This window comes from Trachypithecus francoisi, unplaced genomic scaffold (assembly GCF_009764315.1).
Source record: "Trachypithecus francoisi isolate TF-2019V2 unplaced genomic scaffold, Tfra_2.0 Lachesis_group0, whole genome shotgun sequence".
NCBI lineage: Eukaryota > Metazoa > Chordata > Mammalia > Primates > Cercopithecidae > Trachypithecus > Trachypithecus francoisi.
The window spans coordinates 186420788-186433831 of record NW_022681453.1 but is presented as its reverse complement, the minus strand read 5'-3'; the positions used below and the strand labels follow the sequence as shown (position 1 = coordinate 186433831).

The window sequence follows — 13044 nt, the reverse complement described above, 5'->3', positions numbered from 1 at the left end:
CTGTCTCAGCCTCCCGAGTAGCTGGGATTACAGGCACACAACACCATGCCTAGCTAATTTTTGTGTTTTTAGTAGAGACAGGGTTTCACCATGTTGGCCAGACTGGTCTCAGACTCCTGACATCAAGTGATCTGCCCACCTTGGCCTCCCAAAGTGCTGGGATTACAGGTGTGAGCCACTGCACCCAGCCCTGGACTCATTAATATTTATTTTAGACTTTGGGTTATAATGCAAAATACTATTCTATTTTGTTGCTCAAATTATTTCATCTTTGGCTACTGGGAGCTCTTCAAGTGGCTCCTGTGTCTTTTTGAAATATCTCTCACCAATATAGTTTTGTTTTTGAATAATTTCTTACTTTAAGGTGCTATAAGAACTTCCATTCTCATTTGTGTATTTCTTGCCGCAGTTTTAGACTCAACCATTTCTCCAAGAAGACTTGGTTCCAGCTGCTGAGAAATGGCATTAAAACTGAGACCAGCCTGGCCAACATGACAAAACCCCGTCTCTACTGAAAATATAAAAACTAGCCGGGTGTGGTGGCGCATGGCTGTAATCCCAGCTACTCAGGAGGCTGAGGCAGGAGAATCACTTGAACCTGGGAGGCGGAGGTTACAGTGGGTCGCGATTGTGCCACTGCACTCCAGCTTGGGCAACAGAGTGAGACTCTGTGTCAAAAACAAAAACAAACACAAAAATGAAGCAAAACTGAGATCTGAGCACCAGGTGTGCTTGTTGCTTGTCACTGCTTCTAGGACAAATATATTTTAAATCTTATATTTTTAACACCAGCACACACACAACTACAATACAATTGCACTATGCATAAAACAATCATATATTTATTAACAGCATTCAATCATGGTGTCATAGGAGCCTGTGGTCCTACACTGGAATCCACACACAAAACTTGCATATGATGGTCATCTTCTTTCAGTCCTGTTAGGATTGAAAGAGACAGGTATAGTCTCAGTGGAGATAATATCAAAAGTCTAATTTTATTTATTTATTTATTTAGAGACAGGATCTTACTCTGTGGCCCAGGCTAGAGTGGTGCCATCATAGCTCACTGCAGCCTCAAACTCCTGGGTTTAAGCAATCCTCCTGCCTCAGCCTCCCAAGTGGCTAGCACTACAAGTGTGTGCCATCATGCCTGGCTATTTTTTTTTCCCATTTTTTTAGAGACAGGGTCTCATATGTTGCCCAAGCTGGTCTTGAACCCCTGGTCTGGAGTGATCTTCCCACCTCAGCCTCACAAAGTATTGGGATTACAGTTGTGTCATTGTGTCTGGCCTAGAAGTCCAAATTTGAGGCCTTCTTTGAATGTGCAGCCACAACAAATTGCTTTTGCAAGGCTGCCAACCCCATACCCTCTTTCCATAACATGCCATAAGAAAAGCATACTGGATTTAGAACTAGGGCCTGAAAGTTCCGAATCCAGCTGTGTTAGTATTATAGCATATACAGCAAGTGGATTCTGTCTGGGCCTAAATTTCCAATGATATAAAATCAGGAACATCAGACTGGATAATGGCTAAAGACCCTCCCAGTTCTAGCACACTGTAATTTTCAATAGTCTTATGCTGGGGGAATACAATTGGCTCCCCTAGTCTTTGTATACAGGCCTAATATTCCAGCAAGTCTAAACCAGTGGAGGAATGGGGGTGGGGAGGTCGCTGCTGATAAATCAGAGTCATTTTATTATTTTTTGGGAATGCCAAAGCCTGTTAAAGGCTTTAGATTGTCTAGACAATTGGGCCTGAGAAAATTTAGACCTTTCTTTTTAAAGAATGAAGATCAAAAAAGGGTAAGAAATACTGATGGAAAGTATCTCATTGATTTCTGATATATCAAGACTTCTTCCTCTTTTTTTTTTTTTTTTTTCCTTTAGTAAGGGAAAACTCCTCATCTGTTATTTCCTCTGACTTCAAATAATTACCTTTAATGCAGTGATGGCTGAGCCACCTCTATGTTTCTTACCAGGAATCTCTCTCTAGGTTTTTTTCTTTCTTTTTCTCTTCCTTCCTTCTCTCCTCCCTCCTTCCCTCCCTCTCTTACTCTCTCTCTCCCTCTCTTCCTTCCTTCTCTCCTCCCTCCTTCCCTCCCTCTCTTACTCTCTCTCTCCCTCTCTTCCTTCCCTTGAATGTTATGATGTGTTTTTTACATCCACATACTACCCAGTGTACAAATGTCATCTCCTTCCTATCATTGATGGGGACAGTTTCCAAAAACAAATAGAAGGAAAATAAAAAAGGAAATATAGGGCAGAAAAGACACTTGGGAACTGTCACATTTCATTATGAATGCTGGAGGTCAAAGGTGCAAGTTCTTAGAACCTGCTTCCTCCACCTCTTAACGTTTAAAATCTTCAGTTGGCTTCTGAACCACTCAGCAAAATCCCAGACTTTGGTCTACAATTGGTTAAAAATTGATAGAGTGAGGATTCTGGGACTGCCTTCTTTACTTAGAAGTTTACATTTTAACTCCTTCCCTAGCCCCAGGTACACATATACACACAGCTCCTTTCCACTCCTCTTGCACAGTTCTGTAAATATGTATTGAAATGTAAAGGTAGAGAACTAAGCACAGCCATCCCGCAAATCATCAGGGCTATTCCTTCACACAGCTGAGGAAACGGAGTCCTCACAAGTGGCTTTGCTCAATGTCCCATAAAGAGTTTCAGGCAGAGCTGTAATTAGAAACCAAGGGTGTGTGTGTGTGTGTGTGTGTGTGTGTGCGTCTGTGTGTGTGTGTTTGCAACAAATACAGTGTTTTGTTTTGTTTTGTTTCCTTCTCCCTACACTGTGCCTCTGTGGAGTTACATTTGTGTGTGTGTGCCTCTGTATGTACATAAGTTACACAGACACTGACATGTAGGAAACGTGCACCAAAGTGTCTGTCGTCTGACCTCAGGTAACAGTATAATGACTCGAATTTAAGGCAGCTGAAAGATTTCTGCCGGTGGAGGTTGAAATAAACAAGAAAAGCCACTGTGGAGATGTGAATGGAAAAGTACCGAGCCCTCCCTCCCTCCGCACATTCTTCCGCTCTCCAGCGCTCCCTGCCATCGAGCTGGCTTCAGATAGGCTTCTGCATGGTCAGGTGTACAAGAGGGCGGTGTGGAGAAGAAAAAAAAATGCAGGCACAACACGCAAATCAAGTTTTTCCACTTCTTGCCTTAGGTAGTAGAGACAGCTAAGTACAGCAGCCAGCAGCCCGGCAACGGCAGCGGGTGGACCAGCCACCCTGAGTTTACAAACACTGAAGTGAAGTGCTTTCCTTCCCTCATCCCTCTCAGAGTCCAGCTGCTGCTTTCCTTCATGCTAAGGTTTCACAGGAAGTGAAAACTCTGCTATTCAAAACAGCGAATGCAATAAACAAATCATTACACACTCCTTAACCCCCATCACTTCTCTATTTTAAGCTCCTGATATTTATTTCCATTTTAAGTAAGTGAGAAAAGTGTGGAAAATTAGTGTTTGGGGGTAAACTCTGAGACAGGCTGAAAAGATTTCTAAAGGAGAAAAAAAAATCTCAGAACAATAAAGGCTAAAAGTGGGCAGCATATGGATGAAAATTAAACATTGATACTTCCTTTTCAGAAGGTAGTAGCTGGAAATTATATATATTTTTTAATGTCTCAAAACTTTCTGCTCCTCTTGCTATGTTAAAAACGCCTTTCTTTCTCCAAAGATACTACAAGGAGCTTGTTTACAACAGCTTTAAATGAAGGATCTGAAATAAAATGAACAGGTAAAATTTAACAAGTCTGATAGATAATATCTCCCAAATCTATCAAAAATAGTGCCAAGTACTTCAGTGTAGCTGAGAGGCATAAATAAACCCAAATGACCATCAAAACTCATCATGACTTGGAGTTAGCTCTGAGTTTTACAGTTTACAAAGAGACCATAGCAGCCTTGCTTTCCTCAGTTCTAAAAGGAAACAAGATACCCACCTACAGACTCAAGTTGTCAGGTTACCCTGATCCTCTAAAATGACAGAGGGCCAGCAAATCATGCAGACCCATTTTCAGTTGTGTTCCTCGGGTCACACATCCTCCTAGTGAAGACCCAGCCTGTAATCCTGAAAGAAGAAAGCCTAGAGGAGGTGATTGATTTGAAAACTTCTTTCCAGCTTTAAAATCTATAGTCCTGTGAAGTGATATCTTAAAGACCTACCAAGGTGCCAGAGGTTCTTGATAGGTGAAAACAACTTCCTCTTGTGACCCCCCTTAGAAAGAGGACAGAACCATGTTTGTTTCAAGGATAGGTTCTTTTTCGGCTATGACTGAATTGTGGGGAAGGTTTTGCAAGGGGCAATTGGATGTGAAGTCTGTTCTTTCCCTTAAATAGATGTAGTATTAGGACCAGGGTATTTTATTTTGTAATAAGGCTTATATTTACCCAGCGGCAATGATCAGGGACCTATTCTTATGCCCAGTCCATGAGGCAAAGAGGTTGGCCTGGTCCTCTATTCTGAGTATTAACAGCCAGTAACCATTAAATCATGGGACTAGGTGATTTGTAGTACCCCCAAGTCTGCAGGAATTATCCATACGACCCCAGACATGGAATCACTCTTTAGAGCTTCTTAAGGATGATTTAAAAGAATCAGAATACATTCAAGTCAGCCCTTTCTTTAATCCTGTAACACGGCACTGCAGGAGTGAGGAAGGCCCACATAGTGATGCCAACTGGTTACTGAGGAGAGGTCAAGAACGAAAGAAGAAATGACATTCTGGAAGAAATTCAACTGGTATAATATTTGACAAAGTTACTTTCCTAGGAATTGAAAAGAGATTGAGAGGCGGGTGCACAATTTTCCTCACCATGCATTCAGTTGAAAGTAAAAGAGACTCACCGAAAAGTAAGTGTCTATCTTTAGAACAATTTCAATAATCATTTTCTCTTTCTTTCTAACTGGTCTTCTGTTCTGGTCAATTTCTTTCAGTGTAAACACATTGATTTGGCAAAAAGCAGTAGGAAAATGTGGCACTCTGGCACTTGGTCCCAGAAATAATGTGCTGGGAAGATCTGAGGTCCCTGGTGATGAGGTTAATTATATATAAACCAGGCCTGGTGGGTTCTCCCTCTAGGGGCTCACTGCAGAGAATTAAAGAGGGCTGAGGTATGAGAAGGGTGAATTCCTTCCCAGCCCCCACTCTGACTGGTTCTACTACTGCCTTAGGGAGCAGATTTCCCTTTGCTCTGCAGCGCCCCCATGGGGCTAAGAGTGGAGTGGCAAAGGGAACACAGGAGGGACAAGCTGTGTGTGTTTCAGGTTTGGGGGGGGCGGTGGATGAGGCTGAATGGCAGTTTTGACCAAAAAAAAAAAAGTGACCAAAAATCAGAAAAGTAATCTTTTGAAGGACCAATAATAGGGCAGAGCCATACAATTCACATTCCAAACCATATAGATACATCTCAGAAATCCCAAAGTGCTAATTGCTCATAAAAGAAAAAATTATCACACATATAAACACACAAGGACAATCCCTTCCGCAAAGTCGGGGTGTCATTTTGCATCCAGTGGGATTCATTTTAATCTCTTTGAAAATGAGAAGGAAGGGGACTCAAATGAAAAAGCAGATAGTCTGCCTTCTGGCAGAATAAATATGAACTTGACAATATCATGTGTCTTTGGGGGTAAAACGCACATTTCAACAACAGTGACAGGATTAGGCCTATATATATTTTTCAAAAACCCTTCACAAGACAGGCTTTTCTGCAGAGGCTGCAGTAATCCATCTGTCAATAAGTATTAAAATATTCAAATTTCCCAGGGACAGACACTCAACGCATGTTTCCTAAGCTCCAGCCCTTGTGGAAAATAATCAACCTTTTTGCACCTTTCTGGGTTTTAAAACCTAAAATACAGCCTTTAAAAATGTGTGTGTGTTGTGGGGTAGTGGAGTGCATTGCCAACAACATTTTCAGTGATAGATGGAACTTCTTACGGGACTGTCAATGAAAGAGATTTTCCAAATATCCCAGCAAACAGCAATCTTTCACAGCTCTGATCTCTCCTCCATTATAAACCCAAATTTTGGGTTGGGATAGGTAGATTATTTTAGGACATATCTTTATTAGAAATTAACAAGTGACGAGATTTTGTGGAACCTTTAAGAACTCATTTGTAATTTAATAAGTCGCTTGAAGGACTCTTATAGCCAAGACTCAGAACAGCCTGACCTTTGAAAGCTGCTTCTGGTCCAAACATTTTGGGCTAATTCTTGAGGAATCTGAAATATTATTTTCCCCTCACACCCTTCTTTTAAGAGAGAGACATAAAAGAAACAAGAGTCTCCCTTATTCAGGGATGAGTAGGAGGGGAAAAAACCCCAACCAACATTTAAATAAGGAAACTAGCAGCTCTGAACAAACAAACTAGGACCCACAATGAAATGATTCTGCACTGCAATTGCCTTTAAAAAGAAAGTAATAGAGAAAAAGAGAAGGAAAGATTTTCCCCTTCTTCTCTTCCCCCCCCACCCCCAACTCAGCTTCAAAGCTAAGAAGACTGTGCTGCGTGTAGTGCGTTGTAGTTGTAGCAGTCTGCTCTAAATACAGGCAGTATCTGTGATACTGGCACGGCAGGCCTTTAGAATTCCCTCCGGCTGATCTCTTCAACACAGACTGAAGAGATTTTTTTACAACGACCTTGAAACGAGCCCCGAAAAAAAATATCAAGACCTTAAGAGAAAACAAAACACAAACAGGTATGTGGCTCACAGAATTCTGTAGAAAACACACACACGTACCCCCCACCCCCTACACACACACACACACACACACACACACACACACACACACACGTTTCTTGCAACAAGAAATTTCCTAAGAGTCAACAATAACAGATTAAACCCACCACTTGCTGTCCTGGAAAGAAACAAACCAAACCAAAACAAATCCTTTGAACATTTCTCTCAAGTGCAGGAGAGACACACTTCAGCAAAAGTCCAAGGGGAAAAAGAAAATTGCACCAAAGGAAAAAAAAAAAAAGTGGGGGCTGGGATTGTTACATATGGCCAAAAATTTAAGCTTCTTTCAACAGTGTTAGTATTGAAATAACACATCTTTAAAACGCTTGAGGGATTAGATAGGAAAAGAAAAGGCACGCACAAAAAAAATCCAACCGATGCCGATCCTATGATTTACGTAACACCACAAACTTGCAAAAGGCAAAAAATCAGAAGCAAAAATCCATAAACCATCAAAATACAGCAACCAAAAATCCCAAGCCACCACACCAGAAAGAAAAAACCCCCAGAACGACAGCAAAAACCCCTGTCCTAAATAAAAATAAAGCAAATGAACCCACCGAAAACTGCTTGGCAAATATTTTTCTCGTGGTGCCTAATATTCTAGCTGGAAAGAGCTGTGGTGTTTATTTTTTTTTTTCTCTCTCTCTCTCTCTCTCTCTCTTACTTGCCTCTCTAACCCTACTATATATAACATACTTTTTCCAGTGGTTCAAACCTCTCGCTCCCTTTTGTGCATTTAGCTCGATCTGCTGAGTTTATGGGTAAGAGAGGAGGAATTAGCCCCAGACCCAGGGAAAGCAAAGCGCACTCCCCCTCTTATGTCACCGAATAGCAAATTAGTTCTCAGAATTCCAGAGGCCGAGCTTTGCTACAGCGAAGGCGCCGACGTCACAGAGGAGGAGCCCACGTGACGGTGGCGGAGCAGGCCATACCATCGTCATGGGCCCGGGGAGGGAGAGCCATATTCAGGCCCCTCGAACCTCGAACCGGAACCTCCAAATCCGAGACACTCTGCTCATGCGGACCTCGAAATATGCCGGATAGTGAAAAAATCTTGTGGCTTTGAGGGCTTTTGATCGGCCAGGGGAGGTAAAAATCTCAGCGAGCTGACACCAAGTCTTCCCCTGCCACGTAGCAGTGGTAAAGTCCGAAGCTCAAATTCCGAGAATTGAGCTCTGTTGATTCTTAGAACTGGGGTTCTTAGAAGTGGTGATGCAAGAAGTTTCTAGGAAAGGCCGGACACCAGGTGATTATTGCTGTTGCTGCCGCCGCCGCTGCTGCTGCTACTGCCGCCGCCGCCGCTGTTGCCGCTGGTGCCGCTGCCGCCGCCGCTGCTCATGATCATTATTTTACCTTTTAATTCTTTTTTTTTCCGCTCTTGCCAAATGCTTTGGCTCCAAGTTTTCTATGTGTATCTATTGATATAAATGTATATATTTATTTATTCTAGCTGTCAGGTGTTAAAATAAATGCCGAAGATTAGTCCCACGTCTCTCCCATTCTAGGATATAGATTTTTATGTATTTATTATTATTGTTGTCTTTGAGTGAATCGGCCGGTTTGGGGAGGCTTTTGCCACCCTCCCTTGTGTTGTTTTGGTTTTTGGAAAGGAGGTGGAGGCGAGGAAGGAGGGGAATTAGGGGGCGGCCGGAGCAGAGAGGACGAGACAGTGCTTGGGGGTGATTCGGACAAGTCTGGGGGCTGTCTGGCCCCAGACCGCGGAGAGGACGCGCGCTCGCGCTCTCGCTCTTTCTGCTGCTGCTTGCGTACGGCTTGTGATCTCTCTGGATTCGTGCGGCTGTGTTTTTTCCCTCTTTTCTCGCTTGCAAACTGCTTTCCTTGCTCCCTCGCTCCTGACCTCCCCTTCCCTCCCTCCTCTTTTTCCTCGCCTCTTCTTCCTTCCCTTCCCCTGTCCTTCTGGGTAACTCGGGGAGGCAAAAAGGGAGGCTGCCCGCTCGCTCGCCCCGCTGGCTCTCTTCCATCGGCCTCGGTCTTTTAGATTCCCTGCCTTCGAGCCGAACCGAGATTTGGAAGGAAAAAATGCAAGCGAACTCCTCGGGTTTTTGTTTTTGTTTTTGTTTATTTTTGGTCATAAATCCAGATAAGATGAAGTATCGTGTCTACTATTTCCTTTCAGAGCCGTGATCTTCCTAACGAGAGCCGAGTGTTTTGGTGTCCCCTGCCCCTGTGTTTTGGGGAGCTTGGGGGCGGGGATGTTGAACACTTTGAAAATTATTCTTTCTTGGTTGTAGTCGAGGGTGTCGGGAACCTCCGCGCGCTCTCCCTGCTCATCCCGAGGAGACAGACTGATGGCGGGACAGGGTTTCTGGGGTGGGTGGGAAAGGGGTGCGCATTGCACCTGCGATGCCTTTCAGTGTGCTGGGGGACTCAGGGAACCTCGACAGGACAGCCCGGGAGAAAGAGAAAGGTGGCGGGATTTCTGGCCGCCGCGGTGTTTGTATTTTGGGTGCTGCGTGACTCTGTGTTGGCTCCCAATGGCTGTTCCCTCCCTTTCCTAAATTTTATTTTATTTTTTTCCCATGGTACAAGCTCTGTAAAAAGGGAACTGCGGGCCTGAGCGTAGCGGACGCCAGGCTTCAGATTCCCGAGGTCCTTACCTTGGGCGAGGAGAAAGACAAACAGAGCCCCAGCCCGCGTTCCTTATGTGCAAGACTCAGGAGGAGAGAAGGGCACTTTGTGGCTGTGGCTGGGGGGACCCGGCGCGGGAGGAGCGGGCGCGGGCGCGAAAGGGAGATCTTTGTGAGTGATTTTGCAAAAATAGATTGTGAGGTTGGTTGGATTTGCAACCTGTGGCTCTCCTCGAGGGAGTAAGAATGGGGGAAGGCGGCGGCGGCGGCGGCCCGGGGAGGGAGTGGGTAGAGTTGGAGCCTCAGAAATCGGCTGAGCTCCGGGGGCGGGCGAGGAGAAGGGGGGGGGCGGGCAGCAGGAGCTAGGGGCCACCCCGCTGCCGGATGTAGTGACCGTGGTAAATGTCTTGAGAACTGTGGGTTGCGTTGCCTTTATGATGCCGTGTTATTGGAACCCTGGCGAAAAATGGAACTAGTGTTGCAATAATGAGTTTTAAAGCTCCCCCATGGAAAACAAAAACACAACCAAACCAATTTTTTAAAAAATGAAAAAGACCCTTTGTGTTGTGTTCCCTTCTACGATGGTTGAGTTGGTGGCTGGGGTTTGGGGGTGGGGGGTCCTGACAGTTGAGCAGATAAATGACCCCAAACCAGGTGCTGAAAGTCCCAAGCTGTTACAGGGCCCCTGACCACCTCAAAGAGCCAATCTCCACTCCACCGCCCCCCTGCCCACGCCACCCCACAACCCGCCAGGATTTAATCTTTTATGGATTTTTTTTTTCAATCAGTTTATAGTTTCCAGGAGGAAAGTCTTGTAACGCTTTACTTTTTCTCTTCTTTTTTTAAAGTAAAGTAAGTGTCAGTAGATGTGTTTTTTACAGTCTGGATTAAAAAAAAGTGGGGCAGGAGAGAGGGAACCAGGGAAAGGGCTGTTTAGAAATACAGTTTGTGGCTCTGAGCGATGCCACCGGCTTCCTCTACAGAGACTGCCAGTTTCCCTTTTTCTTTGCAAGGTGTGTGTGGTTTTAATAAATAACTTTAAAAAAAAGAGGGGGTGGCAAGATCCATCAGGAGACAGGTATCTATTTTGCTCACTATTTACTACCAAGAGCCTTTGGCACTAGAACAGAACCTCGTAAATCTGCAGCCCAAGTTGAAGTTCATCTGGCCCTAGTCCACACGCTATTCCTGGAGGTAGCAAACATGAGCTCAAAGGAGAGAGATGAAATCACATTCTTGCTTTAAAATACATACTTTTTAAAAAAAAGACGAAAAGGTATTTGTCTCTGGGGGAGGAGGAAATGGCGAACTAGTACCAGGAGATGGGCATTCCCTTACTCTAATGACTGCAGTTGAGTCTTCAGGCCAAAATAGAAACCTGTAGATGGGAGCTCTCTTTCCACTCCCCCCCCGCACCGCCACCCCAAGTTTATAAATAGAAGTGTCCAGTATCCTCAGTATCCTATTTGGAAGACTTTCCAATACTAGAGGCTGAAGCATTGGCTAGTTTTAAGGGTCTGTTGATAGGGACAGTAAGGCTAGATGTTGTTCATGAAAACTAGGGACTTGAAGGAGACAGCCAGACAAAGTGGGAATTCTCCAATTGTCCCTTTCCTCTTCTTTTCAGTTTTGAAAGGTTTTATTCCAATGCTTTCTTGAAAAGACTAACTTATTCTGGGTTTGGTGGATAGCAATGGGACTCTAAATTCTTAAGTTGTCATTTGCTGAGCCCTTGCAGAGTTCCAGTTATTGGTTGAGTAAATGGTAGCCATGGCTAGATGTCAAAACCCTTCCTTCCCTCTATCCCCTACAGGGTAATGACACTCACAACCCACTTTGTTGTGAAAAACTTAGAGATTTAGAGGAGGCGGTGCAGCAGCGCCACCCCTCGGTAGGTGAAACTATTGGCAAAAGTCAATTTTTGAAAAATATTGGGAAGTGAACTTATGAAACATTTTTCCCCCAGAGATTTAAAAAAAAAGGGGGAGAGATAAAACTAACGGATAAAAAGGACTTTGCAATTTATCAAGTAGGGAAGAAAAATGTTGCTTTCCAACTAGGATGGTGTTATAATAGGCAACGTGGTTCATATATATATATATATATATGTATGTATGTATGTATATATTTGGTGGGGGGAGGGTCCCTGGTTGACTTTAAGTAGAGGAGTTCTGCAGGCGGAGGTAGCCCGACCTTCCCCTTGGACTGACTTCTCAGGGCATCTTAATTCTGCTGCCTGTCGGATACCGAGATAGTGAGGGATGTTTAGGTGTAAAACACCATAGTGGCTGGAAATGCTGTAGTTTTGCCGGCGGTGGCAGGACGTATGTGTAGGGGGTGTGTTGAGGAGGTTTGTGGATGGCGTGGAGCAATGGTAGGCTGGTCTGTAGCCCTCTGTGAGTCAACATCGAATGGCGCGTGCCGGTTTCCAGCACTGCGCAACAAGTGGGACAGCCGCTGCCGCCGCGAGCACAGCGAGGGTGCAGCGTAGTGGCAAAACTGGCTGGTTTCTCTTTGCCCCAGTGGAAGCCAGGAACGGCCCCTCCCAACCCTCCCGAGACCCACAACTTCACCAAAAGACCATACCCGACTCCCCACTCCCCCGCTTTGCCAGACGCGGTGAGCCTGAGTGGGATCCAGCTCTCGGCCCCCAGTGCCCCTTTCCTCCGAGAAGATCAGGAGTTTATTCCCGACTTTCTGTGCTGGACGACCAGTGTTTGGCAAGAATATCTGCCAATGCCGTCGAGTGCCATTCTGCTTTTTGAAGACAAGTGCACCTTCTTTCCCCTCCCAGTACATAAAGCTTTTCGGGGGGTGGGGGGAAAATCAACTTATGATACATGAAACCAGCCCCCAGATACCACGCTGTGGTTGCTAGAGGCGGGAGCATCGGGAAGAACTGAATGACATCCACTAAATTAAATGTTTTCTAGCTTTGCTTTTAGAGGCAATCACACCCCCAACCCTCGCCCCCACCAGACAGAAAATAAAGAGGAGCGGGTAGGGATCGGTGTGGAAGCTGAGGCCGCGCGGCGGTTCTCGGACGAGCTGGCCTGCCACCTAGCGGTGGGCTGAGATCGAGTTCGCGGTCATGGGCGGTGGGCTCGCCATTCCACCTCCCGGGCGGCGGTACCCTGACCAGATGCTAGCACTGACAGAAGGAGGGCACCCTCCAATGGGGATGGCATGCAACCTCCAAAGTTTTGACAAGAGGGATGAAAATCAGAAAGGCCTCGCTGCTCGCCCATCACTCAGCGATGAGCATCTATTTCCACTAAGAGAAACCACAAATAACCCGCTTCGAACACACCATCTTCCTGTCCCTGCGGCCCTTCTTAGGGGAAGTCGGTAGTGGAAGGATGCCATCTAGGAGCTCAGGGGCTTTGGGACGTACAACTCTGTTTTACAGTTGAGGAAACAGGCCCGACAAGGAGGCTTGTTAGTGGTGAGTTAGTGTCTTAACCAGGACAGATTTTAAGCTTCTGAATTTCATGTCAGTGACTGAAAGTCAAAGGCGGGTTTATCTCAGCTTCTTTGAAGTATTTATGAGAATGGATCGGCTGCCAGAACCATGAGTTTAACCTCTTAGGCCACCTTTGTTGCCAGTGCTCATTGGAAACCGCTACGCAGCAGTCTTGGAGGATTTTTTTTTTTTTAAGAAAATATGGCCTAAGATTTTCGGTAATAGAC

At 45.1% G+C, this 13044-nt stretch overlaps 1 protein-coding gene and 1 long non-coding RNA gene across 2 annotated transcripts in view; one reads left to right on the top strand and one right to left on the bottom strand.

The window, feature by feature from the left end:
• Positions 1 to 814: 814 nt before the first annotated feature.
• On the bottom strand, positions 815 to 7887 carry LOC117084363. Its single transcript, XR_004437413.1, has 2 exons — positions 7324 to 7887; positions 815 to 939 (listed from the first exon to the last, which is right to left on the bottom strand). It is a non-coding gene; the product is annotated as an uncharacterized LOC117084363 (long non-coding RNA).
• BCL6 (BCL6 transcription repressor) overlaps positions 7700 to 13044 on the top strand; it is a 23935-nt gene continuing 18590 nt past the window's right edge. Inside the window, exon 1 of the mRNA XM_033213030.1 lies at positions 7700 to 8012. The gene's annotated coding sequence lies outside the window, so the exon portion shown is untranslated. The remainder of the gene's footprint in view (positions 8013 to 13044) is intronic.